Raw genomic sequence first — 24,438 nt, forward strand, 5'->3', positions numbered from 1 at the left:
GGCAACAAATGAAATGAAGCTAAGCACTCTTTTGAACTGCAAACAATATTGTCACCTGAATTCTTAAAAAGGGAATAGAAGCTATTACTTTCCTAGTAAGCACTATTTTCATTAATACCTAACTTAAACTTCAAAATGCCTGAAGAACACTGTAAAATGGGCAGGGGATATACGGAATATTTTTTAAAAACACCTCATTTCCTATATTACCATACTTTCAGAACCAGAAGAATAAATTAAGAAAATGGCTCCAAAATTGACTGTAATTGTAGTAAAGTTTGAGCTAACCTAATCTCAAATTACATCAAACATTACTATAGTGAACTGAGCAGAATCAGATTCAGTTCTAGCTACAAGCACATGATTTTGGACCAGGCACTGTCTCTCAACACAAATGATCTTATAGGGCTATTGTGGGGAAAAATTGGCCGATATCAAAAGGAATGTATAAAAATAAGAACTTTCAACAAGCAGGATTAGGAGGATACAATATTGCTATTAGTGTTTGATAGCATAGCTGCAACAGGGTCAAAATGTTCTTTACAATCATCAAAATGACAGCTCACCCTACAGAGATCTGAAAAGGAGTCATTTTTATATACAAAAATGATTCCAGGAAAATTTAACAAAATATAGCCTCAAGTAATAGAAAAGGAATTGCTCTTTGTGCAACCTAACCATTAAGGCATGTAACTGTAGAATTTAGAGATTGTGCTGAATGTGGGAGCTTGTATTTGTTCACGCAGAATAAATTTTCAGATAAATTTTGTGATTTATATAGAAACTCGTAATTTGTAAGAATTATACTCTATTATTTCCAAAGAGAACTAAGAATGGAAAGTTAATCCTGAATTAAAATAAAGCAACTGTTTTTCCCCTTCCTTGCAAAAAGAAAAATACCATAAAATATGAACTAAAGCTTAATGTATTATATGTACACTTAAAATTTCATCTTTTTTACACTAGTTTTCATTGTCTGAAGCCAGAAAAGCAATCAACAGATGTTGTGTATGATAGTACCTACAAAACCTTCTCTTGAAACAAACAAACAAAATACAGCAAAATTACCAAAAAGTCCAGAAAAATACAAAGCATCAGTCAAAAATTACTGAATTTTTTGATTATACACAAAATACGTCTTAAATATGATTAACAAGAAGTTAAAAATCTTCTGATCAAAATGTTATTTCAACCATTGAAATACATCTTACCTAACCAAGACAATCATCTATAAACTGGGTTAACTTATTATGATAAATCATGACTTATTTTCCCAATACAAATTTATTGCTAGGAGATCCCCATTTGCCATGATGCTAACAGCCATGTTGTGATAGGAGCCATTCTCTTAATGAGGAAGTCTCCATCTTTCATCACTGTAAGAAACATACCGTAATATATTCTTAATATTTTAAGAGTCTATTCATTTATGATTATGGGCCCCTGCTTCATTTCATTCCTCTTGCCACTTGATTTGTATTTCTTTCTTCCAACTATCAGTCACTATCCTGAAGTCCCTCTTAGCATACTCACAGGTTCTTCTACCATAAAAAAATGTATTTTTAAAAAAAATTAAAGATAACATAATAACTAACAGAAACTAATACAGAATAAAAAAGAGGGAGGGAGGGAGAGAAGCTACTGATTTCTTTTGCAACAAATGCAAAAGTATGATTACAAAGTTATCTTATTGGCAATTACAAAAAAGCTCATTTTTTCCTATTTTCCAATTTTTTCTAAACATCAAAATCACAAAGCATAAGTGCATTTTTTTCTGTTTCATGCAGAAAGTCTCTAAAGATTTTCCAGTAAGCCATAAATTGTAGATATTGTCTTTTCTCTAATCAAAAAAATTAATTTAGTCATCTCTGCAAGGAGTCCTCACCGGTCCTTTTGCAATCTGCCACTTAGTCTTCAGCAAGATACTATGCTACTCTATTGACACTGTACCATTTTGGTTTTTTAAAAACTAGCACTCAAAAAACTGCTTTATTTGTGTATTATTGACAATATCAGACTATGCTGATCTGTTTCATCTACATTGTGATCATCTTTTTCTTAATATCTTTCAAATAATTGATGTGGATTTAGAAGTATTTTAAAAGTACTTATTTGCCCTGAAGCAGGTTCATTCATATCCCTATCTCACAGAGATAACTCCATATACAGAGTTACATTTCCTCTTATAGGTATGAATAGAGCTAAATTAGCTATTCCAGGAATTAGTGAAATTATCTATATCCAGCTGCTAAGGGTTCTTTTAAACATATTTTAGAGGTTAGCCATTGCTGTAGATCAGGGGTGTCAAACTCAATTTCATTGAGGGCCGCATCAGCATTGCAGTTGCCCTCAGGGGGCCGGGTGGGTATGGCCAGGGTGGGCGTGGCCTACTGGGTGGGTGTGGCTAGAGTGCATATAGCCTACTGGGTGTAATACAACTCTACATCATTCGCATCAAGGGTGCCTATGGGGGCCTGGGCAGGAGTGGGACAGATCTGAGAGTCTCTGGCAGAAGGAGGGTCTCTGGGCCAGGGCCAAGGCAGTGGGGGCTGTTCCCTCACTGTTTCCAGGATGGCTTCGCGGGCCACATGAAACCACTTCGCGGGCCGGATCTGGCCCCCGGGCCTTGTGTTTGACATGTCTGCTGTAGATAATCTCTCAAATCAAAAATTGAATAATCTCACTAATATGAACATCATCTCCAATTATAATTTATTGTTTTGAAATTTTGTTGAAATTTTAATTACAAACTTTGTTTCTTTTTAAAATTCTCCTTCAAGTTCGTAGTATAAAACAAGAACATGCAGGCTTAGTTAGCAAAACAGGAGAGACATTTATGTAGCTACAGCAATATTTGAACAATCTGTCTTCAAAATGATATTACAGACATAAAGAAAATGTTGGACTTTAATGCAGTCTTGGTTTATTATCAAGTTAATTACCTTGATAACTGTAATAAAACATAATCTGATGTTTGATACATTTGGATACAGTTTAACAATACTTCTTGGAACATTGTGTTGTTCAGAACTACACTGAAAAATCTTATATGCACCATCATCTTTCTCTCTAAATTTATCCTAATAACATCTATTTGAAATACTCTGGTTTTTCTTATAGATAAATTTAGCATCTTTAAGAAGGGGGCTAGCCACTAAGAAGTTCACCAATTTGCTATTTAGGTTACTTTAATCAGAAATTGAGAGTATCACACTGGAAAAACAAGAATTTTTTTTATTGATTTTTGATTCCTACAATTAACACCTAATTCTATTTTGTGGAATTCTTTATCAAAAATACACAAACTGTGTTTCACAGACTGTCTTTTTTCAGAAGAATTCTGGATATGTTCTGAAATTCAAGTTTCAGAAGGAATGTATAAAATTACTCTTTGGGGAAAAGAATGTCATAGAAAAATCCAGTTTGGTTCACTTTTCCTATGAACTATGCCTTTCTGGGACATTTCAGTGATAAACTGCACTAACCAGGACACTACAAGCTGCTTCCCATGTGGAACATTTAATTTTGAAAATAGCCAATCCATTCTTAGAGAATCCAGAGAGAGAATGTATCACTGTGGAACGCTTCAGAAAATTCTATTCCTGAATTGGTTAGCTTTCCTTAATTACAAGTATCTGCTATTCAGAAAAATCAGTAATATATATAGCTAGGGAAGAATTCTAAACAGAAATTTATTAGATGAATTTATTAGATGTCCTTATTCTTGTTCTATATAATTTTCCTCTTTGAAAATAAAGTTCTATTTTATTTCATTCCTCTTCCTTGAAATAAGTTTAGTACTGTATATGGCTAAATTGCAGCAGATTAGATTTAAATGTGTTTCTATTTGTTTTGTGAAACCCAACCTGTGTTGACCAGATCATCACTTAAGCTATAACATGGTTTATGTGAGCATAACATGCTATGAGAATACAAGAACTGTGATTTTTTTAAAATTAACTTTTACAGTTAATTAAATGTGCAAGTTTCTTTTAAAAAATTCTCATGCTTAGGACTTCACAGTAACTATGGTAAGCTTTTCACTATAATGTGTTAAGTTGTCTTTCACTTTATACACACATACACATATATATTCATCAATGAAGTCTGATATATTGAAAAGCTTACTAAAAACAATTACACACATCTCATGCACAAACTATATAAGCAGACATCTACACAGAATACACATGTTACCATGTATCTCAAGGAATGAGTTCTGAATCAAATGCTTGTAGCATTGTAAGGTGTTTTGGGAGGGATATTTTGCTGGCCTATGTACAGTATGTATGCACATAGGTGCTTCACAATAAAATCTGTAAAGGCTTAGATAATAGATCTAGTGCATCCAACTATCTACTCTTCATCACTAATACAGTGCTAGCAAGACAGGTCGTACACTGTACTTTGATGCCTTGCCAGCGATTCAAAAGATGGTTCTAACTGATATATATGGTGTAATGATAACAAGCTGCAAACATTCCAAGGTATTTTTTTTGCTATGAAGCAATGCCAAAGAACAGAACACATGGTAGGCTAAAAAAACCAGATTTAGCTTATGCCATTTAAATGGTCACAGTCATACAGGCAATTCCTTTTAATAATCAAGCAGTTCAATCAAAGAGATTTAAATTAAAAAAAGTTATATAAAAAGAACACCAGATCAAGGTTGGGTGATACATCAGCAACCAAAAAGAAAAACTAACCTGAAGTGATTTTTTTCAATTAAAATTTATGTGAGAAAAACATTATAGACCAAGGAAGCAAGAATGACCAACTATTCTTCTGTCAGGCTATCAAATAGTCTGCCACTGGGATAGAGGAGAACTCAACTTCCAACTATCAATAATTTGGGATAAAAAAGTGGCAAGGAAGCAATTAATTTTATGAGGCAGACTCATATTAAACAGACAATAGATTATTTGCATGATGATTACTGCATTTTATTATATCTACTGGCCCATCACCAGTAATATCTACTGCCAAAAGAACTGAGGAAACCCCAAACATTGAGTAATAATGAGCAAGAACTTCCTTGGGGATAAAAAAAAAGATTCCAGCAATTGCTTAATCAGCACGTTGTTAAACATGTAAATCAAGTGGTACATCCATGAAAACCCTTTCATTGTGGATAGGGCTGTCTTTGGGGGATATAGTATTAAATGGTGTATGGCTTAGCATTATCTACAGTATATGAACTAGACCACTAAGAAATATTTTATTTTTTCATTTTTTAAAATAACATTTTTTTAAGTTGTGAAGTAAAATACAAACTACAAAGCAAATAGTAGGACACAATGGGGAGGAAAAAGGGAGAAGAAAGGAAGGGAAAGGGAGGGAAAAAAAGAGAGATTGTCTTCCAGACTTCCCCTGTTGCAGTAGAATAAAGAATTAACATTGAGCTCAACTTTTCACTTTTTCACAATAGTAAAAACTAGCCATTTCTGTAACAACAAATCAATCAAATCAGTAAACCCAGAATCAAAGTTTCATTTTTTCCACCTAAAGCACAAAGTCCAGAAGCAGTCTCCATGTAGAAACGAAGGTACTTGTATTCTTTTCTTTAATCAAAACAGTCAATTTAGCCATCTCTGCCAGCTCCATCAACTTATTAGATCACTAAGAACTATTCAAACATTAGCTTAACACAAATGAGGAAACCTATATTACCATGTAGACTTTGACTCAATTAGTACTAGAAAAGAAAAAGAGAGAAAGAAAACAACACAATCTGCAATTTTGTGTCCTGGTTTAAGCAATTTAAATTTAAACAATTTGCATACATATTAAGCATACTTTGGGCAATGTAAAAGTACATGCGAGTGGAAATTAAAAGCAAAACAAAATAATAGAGAAATTGTAAGCTAATATGAACATTCATTAATACGAACAGGAATTATGGTAAATTTATTCACTTAAAGCACGTCTCATTCTTATACTATAGAAATGCTGTTACATACTTAGCATATGTTTACAACAGTCATAATATGTAAATAATTGTACACCTTCTTTATATATTACTGAACTAAGGAAGAATGATATATGCAGAACTCTCAAAAGGCCACTGCTGTGTTGGAATTTGCAACCATCTCTCTCAGATCCAAATCAAGAGTTTATACAAAGAACATAAACCACATAAGCATAAGGACTGCATAAAAATGGACAAAGGTCATGTATGTCCTTTTACAGCTGGAATGTAATTGTTGAACCAAATCAAACAGTCTGAGCATAAAAAATGAACAGTATATATGAAGACCATTTTGGTTCTTAAATCAATCAGCAATCTTTCATTGTAGAAATACAGTACTATTCATAATCAAAAGTATTCCACATCTGTGGGCATACTCAAAAGTAAAACAGCACAGAATTATCAGCCATATTTTGGAAATGGACAAAGAAACATTTTTTATTTTCTTCCCAACACTCATTATCTTTTCATGTTGCTATTTATCTTTTTATTTTTTAGAATAAGTCCAGAAACAATGACTAATCTTACTAATGAAGTTGAGTCAATCCCATAGCTGGCTGAGGAATTCTGGGAGCCACAAATCATAAAAGGGCCTTGTTTGAAGACCCTTGTGCTATTGTTTCTAACCTAAAAAAAATGTGTGATTTTATGTTTGAGAAATCATAAAGGAATAACTTATATCCATCCACTGCATATGAATATTCAACAGCATTTGTGTTCCTTTTATAGAACTGAAGGCATTTCAAATAAGCCATATCCTTTAGCACCTTTGATCATTTTTTCTTGATTGGAATCACTCAACTCACCAGCCAAATGCAAAAACCTCAGTTCCTGTGATCTACTCATGAGGAGCAACTCTTCAGAGTGCAGGTGGTGATCTCATGATCTCTCCTTTTTCCAGAGAAACTTTGCTGGCCAGAAGTTACCATTTGACCTCCAATCTCCACCGCAATGATATCCCTTCTCCTTCAGAGACAACTAATTTGCCATGAATTCCACCCCCACCCCCCAAGTTCCCCCTTAGATCAGAAATTAATCTGGCTAATGAACACATTTGCCTGCTGTGCTCGTGTTTTTTTAAGGGTTCTGTAATTGTTCCATTAATAGCTTATTAATATAAACCATTGCTGCAGGGATCAGATAAACCATGAGCGAATGGCAATAATCCCCAAAGTGTGTGTCAGGACAAGGTAGTGTGTTCCTGTAGGCATTGCAGCAAAGGAAAAACAAAACATAATACATGTGGCCTGCAAGTACAAAAAAAGCCACCTACAATTAAGGTTAAAAGATTGTGCCAAAGAATAGATTAGAATCAGGATCTCCCTCAATTTATGTTTCTAATCTAGCCAATGTGACAAAGTCAATCATCAAACTTCATTTATCTATATCTTCACTACTACTGAGCAATGTTTCTATGGAGAAAAAGTCTTTTCACTAGCTGAAACTCTACTAAATTTCATTTTTAGAAACTGCCACAATAATTTCTACTTTGGTCCTACATAAAGCTATTATTTGAACTAGCCACAATGGTCTGGTTTTCACACAGTACCACATCATAATAGATGCACCTGCCTCTCTAGTTGAACCACCTTATTAACTTATTAAGAATGAGCTAGAGACCACTCTTTTTAGCTCCTCCCCTAAAGTTTTGCCTTATTAAGAAGTGGTCCTTATTTTATTTCTCAGCCTCAGCTCCACTTAAGACTGCAGATAGTCCTAAATTTAAGATATGCAGGCAAATTTTCTATTCCCAAATGTTCAGGTTCTACCTCATGAGAGAAACAAGGGCTGAAAATTTACAAAGACCTAGGGCTGAAAATTTACAAAGACCTAAACATTTGACAGTAAAAATCCTAAGACTTGTAATCATTAAAGCAGAAATTGACAGTACAGTATCCACAGAGACAAAACATCTATAACACCAAAATAGGACAAAAATTATTTGTACATTTAGAATATATTTTCATTTTCCCTGAATTTTAATATATAGTTTGCATTACATAAAGACTAAAAACATATCTAAAGCTGCAGGTCAAAAATGACACAAAAACAATGAAATTCCTTTTCCTCAACTTACAACAGTTCATTTAGTGACCAATAAAGTTACAACAGCACTGACAAAAGTGACTTATGATCGTTTTTCACACTTAGACCATTGCAACCTCCCCATAGTCATGTGTTCAAAATTTGGATGCTTCATGACTGGTTCAGATTTATGAGTTGCAATGTCCTGAGGTCATGTGATTAGTTTTTGCGACTTCTGACAAGCAAAGTTAATGAGGAAGCCAGATTCACTTAACAACTATGTTACTAAACTGCAATGATTCACTTAACAACTGTGGCAAGAAAGGTTGCAAATGGGGCAAAACTCACTTAAACAAATGTCTCACTTAATAACATAAAGTTTGGGCCCAATTGTGATCATAAGCCGAGAACTACCTATATACTGTTTTTGATTTGAAAATACTCTGATGAGCTTTTGCGGGATCTCAAGATTATAAGGATCAGCTTTAAGCACTATTGTTTCATGAAAAAAATGCCACCCTTAATGATATATTTTACTGCAACCTTTAAACTTACATTCAACTGCATGTATACAATGTTGCTACCTTTATTTATTTACCAATAGAATGATTTGTAACTATTTCTGAATACATAAACCACAGTAGATCTAAAGCAATAGGAAACAAAAATGTTGTCTCATACACAATCTGTTCATTAGTTTAACTCTAGCTTGAACAGCACTACACTTGTTTCCACTAGTTAGTGTTACATGCAACAAATATAATTAATCCTAGAGTTTCCTATTATTTTGAGACCATGAAACCCCAAATTCTTAACCATTTTGGCTACTGGCTAAACATTATCCTCAGATGATCATTCAGAAGGTATTTTCTGCGAAGTGAGTTTTATTAAACTATATTTGAGAAATAAATGAATGTGTAAGTTTTAACTCCCATTACAACAATTTGTGTAAGCGTTATTTGTTGGCCCCTGAGGCAATCTTTCTAACTATAAAGAAATCAGTTTTTGAAAATACAATAGTCTCAAGAAACTTAAATAAATTTATATTATGTTTATTACTCCAAAAATGCTTTGGACTATGATTAAGAATTAGGAATCTCTTTCCAACCCCATGTTCACCTCAGGTTAGAAGATAAATCATGGCAGTGTTTTTTTTATTTGTCATTAATTGTAAAGGGATTTACTTGGGATTCTAAGTGACCTCTCATCCAAGCACTGTTGAGACCTGCATAGCTACCTATATGGCATATGGCAAACATACATGCATGAAAAAGAAAACAAATTTTGCTCCAGCGTTGAATATAAATTCCATTTATTTTTCATTTTTGTCCTCCTCTTTATGATTCTGACTGATAATATGAAAGTGGTTCCAGGGATATGTCTGGCTGAAATATACAGATATTCAACATAGAACCCTGTTTGTTCTGTTTGTTCATTTGGAGGCCAGCTTCTAGAGCTGCAATTATGATTAGCTACATTAGCTGTGCATTAGATTATATGTAACATAAATAAAAAAAATAAAAATTGATGTTTCTTAACAATAACATACTGTAAATTAAAATGCAAATTGACATTTCTTAGTCAATTATTCTATAATACAAGTAGTCCTTGACTTAAGACCACAATTAAGGCCAAAATTTCCATTGCTAAGCAAGGCAGTTGTTAAATGAGTTGTGCCCCATTTTATGACTTTTTACTACAGTTGGTAAGTGAATCATTGTAGATGTTAAGCGAATCATGAAGTTGTTAAGCAAATCTGGCTTCCCCCATTGACTTTGCTTGTTGGAAGCCAGCTGGGAAGGTTACAAATAGTGACCACATAACCCCAGGATGCTGCAACTGTCACAGATACATGCCGTTTGCCAAGCACCCAAATTTTGTTCACATGACCATGAAGATGCTACAAAGGTCATAGCGTGAAAAACACAAAGTGTGAAAAACAGTCATAAGTCACTTTTTTCAGGGCTCTTATAATTTTGAACTGCTACTAAACAAATGGCTGTAAGTCAAGGACTACCTGTATTTGAGATTCCAAAATGAAGATCATCCTTTCAATGATATATTATCTACTTGCATTTAAAGAATGAGCAGAATATTGTTATAATCACTCCAGAAGGCTGATGGGAAAGGAACTAATGAGGACTTTAAAAGGTTGATAGTATGTTAAGTAGAACAAGTCATACTACTTTTTCTCAAGAGGAAGATTAGATTTTTTTCAAACTTGTTCACGCATCTCTCATATATCCCTGGATCTCCATTTTCTAGGTACAATAATTATGGAAGTTGTTCATCAGTCCTCTTATAGGTGTATTTATTTTGTTATTCTTATTATTGTACGTATATCCTGTCTTTCTTCTGAAACAAAAGGCAGCACTAATGGAAACCTTCCCTCATTCTATCTTGTCAAAATAGCTCTTTTTAGAATGAAAAATAATGCTTGGCCAAGTCATCAAAGTAGGATTTGAATTGGGCCTTCTTAGACCCAGTTCAACATTTTAATTATTGTATCATATTGATTCTTTTAAAAGTACAAACCTCCAGTCAAGAGAAATAAGATTCTTCGACAGCATAAGCAACTTTCTTCTATTTCTAGAATATAGTCCAACACTTCAGATGTATAGAACAATAAAATATAGTCACAGATAGTTTTGTCTGATCCCCCTTTTCAATGGAAAAAAGTATCTCTGATATAAGGTACTTATTTGTGTGTCCACCTAATCCAAACATTGTAGAATTATACAAAAATGAAAACCAAAGCCATATACATTTTGATATAAATTATACTCTTTATCTGAATCAAAGATAGAAAAGTTTAATTAAAAAGAAGCAAGAGCTCCTTTCCATCCTTTCACATTTTCTGCCCATAGCTCACAGGGCTAGAAAACAAACACATGCAAAATACTGTCACATGCATATGCTATAGAAAGAGACATAGACCAATTCATTATGTCAGACATAATTGCCCCAAAGGAAGCAGTTAGGAAGATACACACATACAGCAGTGAACCCAAGACCCTGTGTGGTCTGCGATTGTGTAAGAAGTCACTCTTTATCTATTCATGTTGCTTGCTATGAGGGCAACTATAACCCCTAAAGTTCACAATATAAATATAACAGAATTAAGGATATATACAGGGATAACTCAGTTCAGTCTAAAAACAGCCATTCAGTATGCAAACCATAAACCACTAGCCACAGATAGGGATGTTCCTCAGTCACAACTGAAACAGGGAAACTTCCTTAAATGGCTCATCTACTTTGCTCAACTATACCCCCAGCCACTGTATCATGTAGCACAGCCATGCCAGGAAACATAGGTTGTTGTTGTTGTTATGTTTTTAGCAAACCTATACTGAATAAAGCAACCTGCAACTGAACAATGTAACAGCTCAGAGAGCACTGTTGGCATAGCAACAGACAGGCCCACCACAGTGTTATTTTTACCCCAACCTCCACACCCATACTTAAAAAGTCCATTTTCTAAACTCAATAGCAAGATATTTCTTCAATTCTATGTTGCTTACTAACTCCAGGATCAGTACTATGGCCCTAACTCTACCAAGTATCACTGCATGACAAGCATTTAATCACAATAGAGGCCTCTTGCACCAAATCTTAGAACTATGGAGTAAAATATGCAGTTATCACTCTCTTCAAACCATCACCAAGTATTAGTCAAAAACAATTATTATACAAAGCACTTTCTGAATGATGAAATATTTATCACCCCGAAAACTATCCTGTAAACCAATCATGAGTAAATGACAAAAAGCGACAATTTTCACATCATGTTCCAGTCTATAACCTGACATTTCCAAATGCGTGTATACATAAACCCACATACACAACTATATTGGTCAAATAAGATAGAAATAAATGCCTAAAAAGTTGTAAGACCACATATGGAAATCAGAGAGCAGGGAAAAAATAAGGGAGGAAACAGAAATATGAACATTAGTATTGCAGTGATGTGAAAGACTGAAGTTCACTTTAAAAAAACATTTCTTTTGGACAAAAGCATCCACCTTTTATCTATTAATCTTGAAGAATATTTAATGTTGTAAGATGGAACTATGCACAGATGTTGTCTACTAACACCCAGTCCCAAAGCCTGATGCAAGATAGAAAGTGAAAAATGGCTTTCAGACGCCAAACATTATTGCACAACAAAACACACACTCTGCTCTGCTCTGCTGCTGCTATAAATAAGCTATCAAAAACAAAAAAAGAACATGATGTGGAGTTTCAACATATGTTACCAAATTGATTAAAAATGTCATAATTCTTGGGTCTTGTCATTTTGAACACTATTGTACAGGTATTAGCAACATATTTGCAAACCAGAATTTTGAACAATCTCAGTGCTTAAATCTTTCCCCCTGCCAACACTACCACACAGACAGAATTGCTGACAGTTCTTCCATGTCTTTAAATTTTGCAAATAATTAATCAGAATTTAATAAAAAAACTTCCTGAGGTGTACAATGACAAAATGTAGAGCCTAAAAAATATATCAGCTTTCTGTTATAATTATAATTGTGATGCTATTAAATGTTTTAAGATATCAAAATAGAATCACCTACACACTCAGACTTAACAGCCAGTAATGAGAAGACAAAAATTATGTGCAAGTACAGTAAATTGCTAGTTTGAATCCCTTTTCTACATCATGCTATTACATTTGGTATATGATTCAATTAAGGATTAGGGCTTCCTTGTTACACTGAGGCATCTAGTAACTTACTTACAATGTTTCAGTGTTAATAAAACTAGTCTTGTTTTTCTTATATTAAAATATGATTATATATTTTCAGAAGACTGAAAACAAATTTCATATCAACTTGTCTATATGACTAAGACATTCCCTAGCCTAGACAATCAGGCAAGACAGCATCAACTAAATAATCTGAATCATTTTTTACCCAACTCAGAATATTAAGAGAGGTATGTATGGATTTAATCAAAATATTTAAATAGAGACCAATGAAGTTAATGTGTAAATAAATCTGTCCATCCAAAAGGATACTGTGAATGATTACAGGGAAATATCATTTACAGAAAATGTCAAGTATTAAAACTTCCCAGCATTAGGGCAAGTGTCTATGAAAGTTTATAAAAAACCTCCTCCCTTCTGAAGAGGATTTTAAAAAAGATAAATCAACATGTGTTGGGAAAAATTTATTGTATTTCAGCTTCAAGAACTGAGAAGGGGCTATACCAGATAAACTAATTCCTTTTGAATTCTAAGTGGTCTCTTGCAAATAGAAACTCTTCTCAGCATCAAATGAATAGCACATGCAATTTGATTTTACTGAACAGCAGTGCATTTGAAATCATCTATCAGACAAATTGAACAGTCTGACTGTAATGTTGAAGCTGTAGGGCAGAGCTCTCCAACCTTGACAACTGTGTGGACTTCAACTCCCAGAATTCCCTAGCCATTTCAATTCATGCCTTTGAATACTGAGCATGCAATGGGCAAACTCAACCCACCATTCCAGAATTATTCTTCATTGGCATACATACATAAGCAGCAAACAGCAGCTTTCAATCACAAACAGGAAAATTCATAGCAGTATAAATCTCACAAAGAAAATTTTGTGCAAGAACGGCTCTCTAATGCAATTGATATTTCTAAAAATACAACTGAACCAATGAATGACAAATAAATAAATAAATAAATGAATAGCTCTTCCAAGTTTGCAATACTGTAACACCCCCAAATTACTGACACTCCTAAAGAAATGAAGCATTTATGCACTAATTGGAGAGACTGTAGGGAAACGCCTGTTACTACTACTCACACTAAATGCAGCTTGAAAACAAACAGGAAACCCTCCACTGGCCTCTTTGGGAGGAAGTATAAAACTGCAAAGTATGTACATACATACACACATACATACATGTGTGTGTATACACACACATTACATGTGTATATGTATATGTATATATATATATATATATATATATATATATATATATATATATATACACACACACACACATATATATATATATATATACACATACATATACATATACACATTTACACATACACATACATACATACATATATATCATCATGCGAGGGGAAGCAAAGTCTGATATCTACAGTTAAGTCAGCAATAATGTAAATGCTGACTTTTTATAGGTATTGCACGTTGAAATGCATTTCCTTTTAAACCGGAGAGGATAACAGCAGCATTTTAAGATCAGAATTTTTCTAAAAAAAAAAATCCAAAAGGGAACTTTATTATTATTGGTTAACTTATACAAGCGAAAGGCAAAAACAATAGGTAAATTTCAAATAGTCCTTCAAACAACTGCCAGCAGCTACATGACTGGAATATTCCAATTAAGTCTGGCTCCCAGTATAGCACTAAGAAGTATTTTTGACTGAATTCCTCTACGGGGAAACAACATGCATACAAAAATAAACAACAGAGACATTCATCTATTTCTTTTCTTCTTCTCCAGAATAACTGGAACCGAACAAAATGAGAAATCTGATTATTTTCCCTAATCAATCAAACCATTGCTTGTCACCTAGCAGAAGGCATTCCAATCCGAAAATACTAAAACAAACAAACAAGCAAAAAGGTCAACATTGAATGGGAGAGAGGGGGAGGGGGAGGGGGAGGGAGGGAGAGAGAGAAGAAAGACGAAGCCGAAATCCTGGAGGGCCTAATCACCTGCCAACCCATATAAACAAACCCCCGTATCGAGAAAGATGCTCGTCTTGGCAACTTGCTCGAGGGGATGCTTGGGTGCCTTTGCTCAGCGCCAAGCTCTTCTTGGTCGCAGCTTACGCCAACGTCCAAAGTGCGAATGCCGGGCCTCCCAAGGACTGGAAAAGGCAGAAGCGGCATCGTTTTCCTTCCAGCGCCAGCGGCAGATCCCCATTTCTCTCCCTTCCACGCTCAGGCTCAGACGAGTCTTTTGACGGGCGCGAGTTTACATGCACAAGAGGGGCGAGATTTCGAGGCTGTGTTTGTGTTTGTGTGTGTGTGTATTTGTGTGTGTATACTCACCTTAGGAGCTCCACTGCCGAATGGCCTGGCCGCCCGCCCCGACGACCGGGCTTGCAAGAAGTGCCTTCTGTGTTTCAGGTCCCGATTGACGGCGCGGCTTGCTAGTTGGCGGGCTGCTCCGGCTGCTTCTCGGCCGGACGGGGTGGGGTGGGGTGGGGTGGGGGCAAGAGAAGGTCGCGTGCTGCAGCCTGTCCGCGCGACGACCGACGAGGCAGCAGGGAGAGAGCAAGCGCGAGGGGCTGGCGGGCTGGGGAGCGAGCTGGCAGGCGGCAGCAGCAGCAGCAGCAGCCTAGGCAAACAGGCTGGCGCTGGGCGGCCTCTCCGGGGAGTCGGAGGCGGGACCGAAGCGAGGAAGGGGCGGGACGCGCAGCAACGGCTCTGGAAAAGGAGAAAGAGGAACTCGGCCGGGAAGAAATAAATGGAAAACTAGAAGGACGTGGGAGCAGTGAGGCGCGTTACAGCCTGCTCTTCCCTTACGCATGTCCTACTGATCCCTCTCAGCCTTCCGGAGCGAAACTCCTCCCTCCGGCCCAGGGTGCCCACGCAAAAAGCATCCTTCTTTTTTTTTCCAGCCACTTGACAAAATTGCAAAACGGGATGGGGGGGGGAGCGAGGGTAGGAGAAACAGCTGGTTATCACACCTGGCGCCACTCAGAAGCCCGCAGGAGAGACCCCGCCCCCTTCAATTACGCGCTGCGCCGACAGAGGCGTCAAAATGAAGCGGTAGAAGCCTGAGATGTTTGGCTCGGCTGGACCACTTTTGGTGGCAAACGCGGGAGTGGGAAGGGGAAATATCGTGCCTGAGTGGGGCTTTATCTAGAAAAGTTACTGCAAAAGAAGGAACGGCCGCAAACGTTTTCTATCGCTGCGTTCTTTATTCTGCTCTGGAAAAATCTCATTTGGTGTCCAGTGTCAAAACAAAGCAATTGCCGGAGTAGAACAATTCCCATTGCATTCTAGAATGGTACAGTCCAGCGTTGTTCCACCTCTTGGTACCCAGTCCCAAATCTAGACTATATCCATTGAGCAAAATTTGGATGTTCTGGACCAATACTGGACCAGTGAAGCCTTCCTACCTCTCAGCCTCTCAATATTCAGCTTTCTGCAGATAAAACAGTAGCACAAGAGGGGGAGGGCTTTTTTTCTTTCTCTTCAAGTATTTTATGTTCAGGGACCTTTTTAAAACTACTGCTATTCAGAAATTGTATCACTCATCTCTACTGTTACATGATAAAATTTGTTTTGGCACCGTAAGCATTGTACTCTGCTGGATGCAAAGATGGGGTGTAATGTTTTCCACAATGTTTTCCTTCTGGTGCTCCTGGAAAGATACAAATCTGTTCACCACAAGGGAGAACTCTGGTGTGTGGCACCACTTCGCTGTTCTATTTATTGCATTTTATCTTACTCTTACTTCAGGGAGAGTAGAATAACCTATGAAGTTCTCTGTCACACACACAGAGTATCTCATAACAGTCTTGTGTAGCAGTTTACACTGAGCAAAATGGCTTGCCAGAAGTCTGGATGTCTCTGGTGGCAATCACTACATTACAATAGCTTTTTTCATCTAAACAAAAATCATAATCCTCATTTTCAAATCTCCAGACATGATGGATATCTACTCTAGCTTCCTTGTTGGCTAATAATTTGTTGGCTACAAAACTGTCCATATTGGAATGGATTATTGAATATACATATGTCTTGAGTCAGTTTCAGATCTTTAGAATCAAGAAAATTGATTCTGTAAAAGATTCATTTGAGCCCCTCTGCCATACACTCTTTCTTCTCATTGCATCCTATGAGATACAATATCTTTAGCTTTGCTTGTTGTTGTCCATTGTAGTCAACAGATCAATATACCAGAGAGAGAAATTGTCTAAAAGTATTGAAATAACTCACCTTCATGGATTACTGCCTTGTCATGGTGAAGGGGCTTGCATAATTCAATGAAGCTATGAGCTATGCTGTGCAGGGCCACCCAAGACAGACAGGTCATAACAGAGAGTTCCGACAAAATATGATCCACTGGAGAAGGAAATGGGAACTCACTCCAGTATCTTTGCCATGAAAACCCTATGGACAGTACCAAAAGGAAAAAAGATATGACACTGGAAGATGAGCCCCTCAGGTCGGAAGGCGTCCAATATGCTACTGGGGAAGAGCAGAGGGCTAGTACTAGTAGCGCCAGAAAGAATGAAGCGACTGGGCCAAAGCTGAAAGGACGCTCAGCTGTGGATGTGTCTGGTGGTGAAAGGAAAGTCCGATGCTGTAAAGATTTTTTCTCCATAGCAACCTGGAATGTAAGATCCATGAATCAAGGAAAGCTGGACGTTGTCAAACAAGAGATGACAAGACTGAACATCAACATCTTAGGAATCAGCGAACTAAAATGGACAGGAATGGGTGAATTTAATTCAGATGACCATCAGGTATACTACTGGGGGCAAGAATCCCTCAGAAGAAATGGAGTAGCCTTCATAGTCAATAAAAGAGTAGGAAAAGCAATACTGGGATACAATCCCCCAAATGACAGAATGATCTCAGTTCGAATCCAAGGCAAACCATTCAATATCACAGTAGTCCAAGTCTATGCCCCAACCACCAGTGCTGAAGAAGATGAAATTGACCGGTTCTATGAAGCCCTACAGCACCTTATAGAAATAACACCAAAAATGATGTGAATGTGAATGCTAACGTAGGAAGCCAAAAGATAACTAGAATAACAAGCAAGTTTGGCCTTGGAGTACAAAATGAAGCAGGACACAGGGTGATAGAATTTTGTCAAGAGAATATGATGGTCATAGCAAACACTCTTTTCCAACAACCCAAGAGACGGCTCTACACATGGACATCACCAGACGGTCAACAGAGAAATCAGATTGACTATATGCTCTGCAGCCCAAGATGGAGAAGCTCTATACAGTCAGTAAAAACAAGACCAGGAGCTGACTGTGGCTCAGACCACGAGCTTCTCGCTGCAAAATTTAGGCTTAAACTGAAGAAAGTAGGGAAAAGCACTAGGCCACTCAGGTATGAACTAAATCATACCCCTGACGAATATTCAGTAGAGGTGACAAATAGATTTAAGGAATTAGATCTGATAGAGTGCCTGAAGAACTATGGATGGAGGTTCGCAACATTGTACAAGAGGTAGCAACCAAAACCATCCCAAAGAAAAAGAAATGCAAGAAAGCAAAATGGCTGTCTGAGGAAGCTTTGCAAATAGCTGAGGAAAGGAGGGAAGCAAAAGGCAAGGGAGAAAAAGAAAGATACGCCCAATTGAATGCAGAATTCCAGAAAACAGCTAGAAGAGATAAGAATGCCTTCTTAAATGAACAGTGCAAAGAAGAAAACAATAGAATAGGGAGGACCAAAGATCTCTTCAAGAAAATTGAAGAGATGAAGGGAAAGTTTCATGCAAAATGGGTATGATAAAGGACCAAAATGGCAGGGACCTAACAGAGGCAGAAGAGATTAAGAAGAGGTGACAAAATTACACAGAAGAAGTATACAAGAATGAGCTTAACATCCCTGATAACCACAATGAGGTGGTCACTGACCTTGAGCCAGACATCCTAGAATGTGAAGTGAAGTGGGCCTTAGGAAAGCTGAGCAACAACAAAGCTAGTGTAGGTGACAGTATTCCAGCTGAGCTATTCAAAATCTTAAAAGACGATGCAGTAAAAGTGCTACACTCAATTTGCCAGCAAATTTGGAAAACAGGGGCCACAGGATTGGAAAAGATCAGTTTACATTCCAATTCCAAAGAAAGGCAGTGCCAAAGAATGTTCAAACTATTGCACCATTGCACTCATTTCACATGCTAGTAAAGTTATGTTTAAAATCCTACAAGCTAGACTCTAGCAGTATGTGGATCGAGAACTACCAGAAGTACAGGCAGGATTTCGAAGAGGCAGAGGAACTAGAGATCAAATTGTCAACATACACTGGATCATAGAGAAAGCTAGGGAGTTCCAGAAAAAACATCTACTTCTGCTTCATTGACTATGCTAAAGCATTTGATTGTGTGGATCACAACAAACTGTGGCAACTTCTTAAAGAAATGGGAGTACCAGACCATTTTATTTGTCTCTTGAGAAACCTATATGCAGGTCAAGAAGCAACAGTGAGAACTGGACACGGAACCACTGATTGGTTCAAAATTGGGAAAGGAGTCCGGCAAGGCTGTATACTGTCGACCTGCCTGTTTAACTTATATGCAGAGCACATCATGAGAAAGGCAGGGCTAGATGAATCAAAAGTTGTAATTAAGATTGCCGGGAGAGCCTTGGTGGAGCACTGGGCTAATGCCTCCTTAAGTAACACCAGCTGCCTGCAATTAGTGCAGGTTCGAGTCCCACCAGGCTCAAGGTTGACTCAGCCTTCCATCCTCCTAAGGTAGGTAAAATGAGGACCCAGATTGTTGGGGGCAATAAGCTGACTTTGTTATAATGCCACTTGGGGGGGCAAAAGCCCTAATAAGCAGGCATATACATAGAATGAAGGCTATTGCTAAGCACGTTGATTTGTGCTTTAGATTGTAAGCCGCCCTGAGTCTTTGGAGAAGGGAGGGATATAAATGGGATTAAAAATATATATATATCAACAACCTAAGATATGCAGATGATACCACTCTAATGGCAGAAAGTGAAGAGGAACTAAAGAGCCTCTTGTTGCAGGTGAAGAAGGAGAGTGCAAAAGTTGGCTTGAAACTTAACATTAAGAAAGCCAAGATCATGGCATCCGGCCCTCTCAATTCCTGACAAATAGATGGGGAACAAATGGAATTAGTGACAGATTTTACTTTCCTGGGCGCCGAGATCATTGCAGATGGGGACTGTAGCCAAGAAATTAAAAGACGCTTCCTCTTGGGGAGGAAAGCCGTGGCAAATCTAGACAGCACACTAAAAAGCAGAGACATCACCCTGTCAAAGAATTGAGGCCTTTGGAGAAGACTCCTGCGAGTCCCTTGGACTGCAAGGCGTTCAACTGGTCAGTCCTAGAGGAGATGAACCCTGACTGTTCTTTGGAAGGCCAGATCCTGAAGTTGAAACTCAGATACTTTGGCCACCTAATGAGAAGGAAGGACTCACTGGAGAAGAGCCTAATGTTGGGAAAGATTGAGGGCAAAAGAAGAAGGGGACAACAGAGAATGAGGTGGCTGGATGGAGTCACTGAAGCAGTAGGTGTGAGCGTAAATGGACTACAGAAGATGGTAGAGGATAGGAAGGCCAGGAGGAACGTTGTCTATGGGGTCACGATGGGTCGGACATAACTTCGCAACTAACAACAACAACAACAAATTGAAATAACTCTTCACATTATACTTTAGTTCATTAATTTTGTCATCTTGTATGGAAAGTGTTGATCCATCTGATCTTTAAAATACAGAACCATATTTACCCTTTGATTTTGGGGGCCTAGAGCAGGGGTCAGCAACCTTAAACACTCAAAGAGCCATTTGGACCCGTTTCCCACAGAAAAAAAAACACTGGGAGCCACAAAACCATTTTGACATCTAAAATGAAGATAACACTGCATATATCCTTTTTTACCTTTTTTGTTGTTGTTAGTTGCGATGTCGTGTCTGATCCATCACAACCCCATGGACAACATTCCTCCAGGCCTTCCTGTCCTCTACCATCTTCTGGAGTCCATTTAAGCTCACGCCTACTGCTTCAGTGACTCCATCCAGCCACCTCATTCTCTGTCGTCCCCTTCTTCTATTGCCCTCAATCTTTCCCAGCATTAGGCTCTGCTCCATTGAGTCCTTCCTTCTCATTAGATGTCCAACGTATTTGAGTTTCAACTTCAGGATCTGGCCTTTTAAAAAGCAGTCAGGGTTGATCTCTTCTAGGACTGACTGGTTTGAACGCCTTGCAGTCCAAGGGACTCGCAGGAGTCTTCTCCAGCACCATAGTTCAAAGGCCTGAATTCTTTGGCGCTCAGCCTTTCTTATGGTCCAGCTTTCACAGCCATACATTGCAACTGGCAAAACCATGGCCTTGACTATATGCACTTTTGTTGGCAGGGTGATGTCTCTGCTTTTTAGTGTGCTGTCTAGATTTGCCATAGCTTTCCTCCCGAGGAGCAAGCGTCTTTTAATTTCTTGGCTGCAGTCCCCATCTGTGGTGATCTTGAAGCCCAGGAAAATAAATTCTGTCGCTATCTCCATTTCTTCCCCATCTATTTGCCAGTAATTGAAAGGGCTGGATGTCATGATTTTGGTTTTCTTAATGTTGAGTTTCAATGCAAAGCATTAGGCAAAGAAAAAAACAGTATATAAAATATTGACATTTCAACAAAGACAAACTCTTTGTCTAGACCAGGGGTAGGCAGCCTTGGCTCTTTTATGACTCATGGACTTCAACTCCCAGAATTCCTGAGCCAGCCATGCTGGCTCAGGAATTCTGGGAGTTGAAGTCCATGAGTCATAAAAGAGCCAAGTTTGCCTATTCCTGGTCTCGACTCAGAGCAGAATAGTTGGTACATTCCTTAGCAGCATATCATCTGTCCAAAAACAGGTGCAAACTAACTGAGGGATATTGACTTTATTTCTGCACAGGGTGTATAAAATTGGCAACATTAATGTATTTTAATTAAATCTGATATTAAAATTTTATTGTATTTGAAAAAAAAGTTTCTACAAAGTAAGAGATTTGAGAAGGTACAAAAATAGTTTCCTGAGTAGGAAGAGAAATTATTAATGTCTAGATATCTTGAAATGTTGCTTCATTGACCAAAAGTACTCAAATTCCTAAACAAGCAAAAGCTAACACTTGATTTCCTCTGATATAGGAAGTGCTGGATTTTGTTGAAAAATAATTCAGAGCAAAATCACAACAGAATAAAAAACTATGACATAGGTACATTTCATATTTCATGAAGGAGTATAATTAAAATTTTAGAACTACAGTATAAGGTGGATTTAACTTCAGAAAGTTAAGTTAGAAAATTCCTTTGATTAGTATGATATAAATTGAAATTAAGCATCTTATATTCAGGCATAATATGTCTATCACAGAAGCATTTAATTAATCTCTTCAAGATAAATTTAAGCAAATCATATTTTTTTCTCTGTATAATGAAGTTGAGAAATTCAACCAGTAATAGAGAAAGAATTGTATAGGTCAAGCATATGCTTTTAGTTTTGAAAAGCCTGTGCTACTTCCAACTGTAGCTATTATGTCTTCACTTGGTGGGAACAGCAACAGGAAAGGACTGTATCTCCATCTTCTGCTTGCAACCATTCCAGAACCACCATCCAAACCAATGAATTGAGATGGGCCTTGGCATGATGCCACAGATTATTTTTACATTTTCAACTGAGTGAAATAAACTAATAATATATAAGATCAGTATATGGTTTGAGGGGATCCTTGTCATTTTTTTTTCTTCCAGACCCCCAAGAACTGCTTTAATCTGTTCAAGTGCCACTCTCCTGAGTATTCTGCCAGTGCTTTCCCACTTTTCCTCCCTTTGCTGATTGCCATCTCCAGTCCCACTCTTCTGATCACTTAATTCCTGCCAACACTTCCAATTTACAATCAACAAGGAGAAACAGTCTTTCCCACTTCCTCTGCATTTTATAGCAGTTGATTGGGTAATGGTGATGTACTACAAAGCCCTTGCTGAATGATGGTGGAGATTCTCAGTGAGGCCCCCAACCTTTTGGGCATCAGGGACAGTGGAGAAAGATTTTTCTGTGGACAAGAGGGCATGGTTTTGTTGCTGCCTGCATCCCATAAATGGGGCTTTGCTTGTTTGTGCGGCCCGGTTACTGGCATGCTGTGGCCCGGTGCTGGTCCACAGACCAGGGGTTGGGGACCCCTGATCTAGGTCATGTTTGTCCCAAAGGTGCTCTTTCATGAGGCAACTGAACTTTTTTTCTCTTTGAAGATGTTTCACTTCTCTTCCAAGAAGCTTCTTCAGCTCTAACTGGATGGTGGGGAATGGAAGGATTTAATGACTCCCTAAAAGAATGCAAATGACCAGCTATCTGCAAGGAATATAAATCCTTCCATTCCCCAGTCAGAACTGAAAAAGCTTTTTGGATGAGAAGCAAAACGTCTTCAAAGAGAAAAAAGAAAGTACAGTTGCTTTGTGAAAAGGCACCTCTGGGACCTTGCTGCTGAAGTTTCATCTGTGTCCACCTGCTCCTTTCTTCTGAAGTATGGGCAGGGCTTTTTTCCCATAGAATGCTCAGAACAGTGTTCCAGCACCTTTTTTTTTTTTTTGCACAAACACACACACAAAAACCTAAAGGAAGTTGTTCCGGAGAGCCAAATTCTTCTCAGGCAGCCAGGTTGCAGAGCAGCAGAATTCATCGCAGCGATGGGCCTTCAGATGGCTCAAATCGAAGGAAATGCGATCCGTACAGGCTAATTTAAAAGTGGGAGGGTAAGAAGGGCCGTATGAACACATTGCCTAGCAACCTGCTTAAACAGTCTCTGTAACTTTCAGCTCCCGGTGCCTTGCCTTTTTTAAGCTGGGAAGTTGAAAAAAAGGCTAAAAAGAAGGCAATAGAGTGCTATCAAGGAAAATATCTAGATATAGCCAGCAGACGTTTAGGGAACCTTTATTTTTCATACAATGTTTGAATTTTGTTTTAATGCCATGGTGATACAAAATCAAACGTAGTCAGTCTTTTTTTTTAATCCCAAACCATCTGTTCGTTAAATACAGTATAACAAAGTTTTGGATGATGGGATTATTTTTTATCTAAGGATAACTAATGGTAACAGCTCTTAAATCTGTTACTTTGTTTTATTTTTGCACAAAAAATGTATAATTTGCATTTGCATTCATTTACAAATAGAATATGTTGTTAACGTGTATTGGAGTTGAAATAGTTAGTGCACACATATACCTAAAACCAGTTTATTGAATTTGGCAATTGTACTAAAAAAAGAAAATCTCATTGTCAACCAATATAGTTCATTTAATTTGAAATCAAGTGAAAAATTGATTTAAATTATTTTATTAAAACAAATTAATGGCAATTCTTTTATAAGAAGTTGCCTCAAACAAAATGAGTTTGACATGCCTGCTCTAGATAATTGAATGCTCCAAAATAAATTCTAGACCAGGCATGTACATGCAGCCTACCAAGCACCCTTGGACAGAGCACAGACCTTTTTTTTAAAAAAAGTAATAAAATCACCAACACTGCCCTGAAAGTCATGTTGCCTAGTGCCTCCATGGCTTACCATGACCACGAGCTCCAACACTGTAGATGCTCCTCTAATCACCAAATCATTGATTAGCCCACCAGCATTCCTTTGCAGACCACAAAGATTTTTAATTTATCAGCGTGGGCCTTTCCCCATTACAAGTTGCACAGACCTCTTCTAGATTTTCCTTTTGCCTTTCCGAGTTAATTCCTTGGTCTGTCATTGAGCAAGAATTGACTTT

At 37.5% G+C, this 24,438-nt stretch overlaps 1 protein-coding gene across 5 annotated transcripts in view; it reads right to left on the reverse strand.

Annotated features, from left to right (window-relative positions):
• Positions 1–15,314, reverse strand: part of LOC310638234 (uncharacterized protein C1orf21) — a 279,715-nt gene extending 264,401 nt beyond the window's left edge. For all 5 annotated transcript variants that reach the window (XM_083359102.1, XM_083359104.1, XM_083359103.1 and 2 more), the window contains exon 1: positions 15,025–15,314. The gene's annotated coding sequence lies outside the window, so the exon portion shown is untranslated. The remainder of the gene's footprint in view (positions 1–15,024) is intronic.
• Between the last annotated feature and the right edge of the window lie 9,124 nt (positions 15,315–24,438).

Source organism: Vipera ursinii (genome assembly GCF_947247035.1).
Source record: "Vipera ursinii genome assembly, chromosome: 3".
NCBI lineage: Eukaryota > Metazoa > Chordata > Lepidosauria > Squamata > Viperidae > Vipera > Vipera ursinii.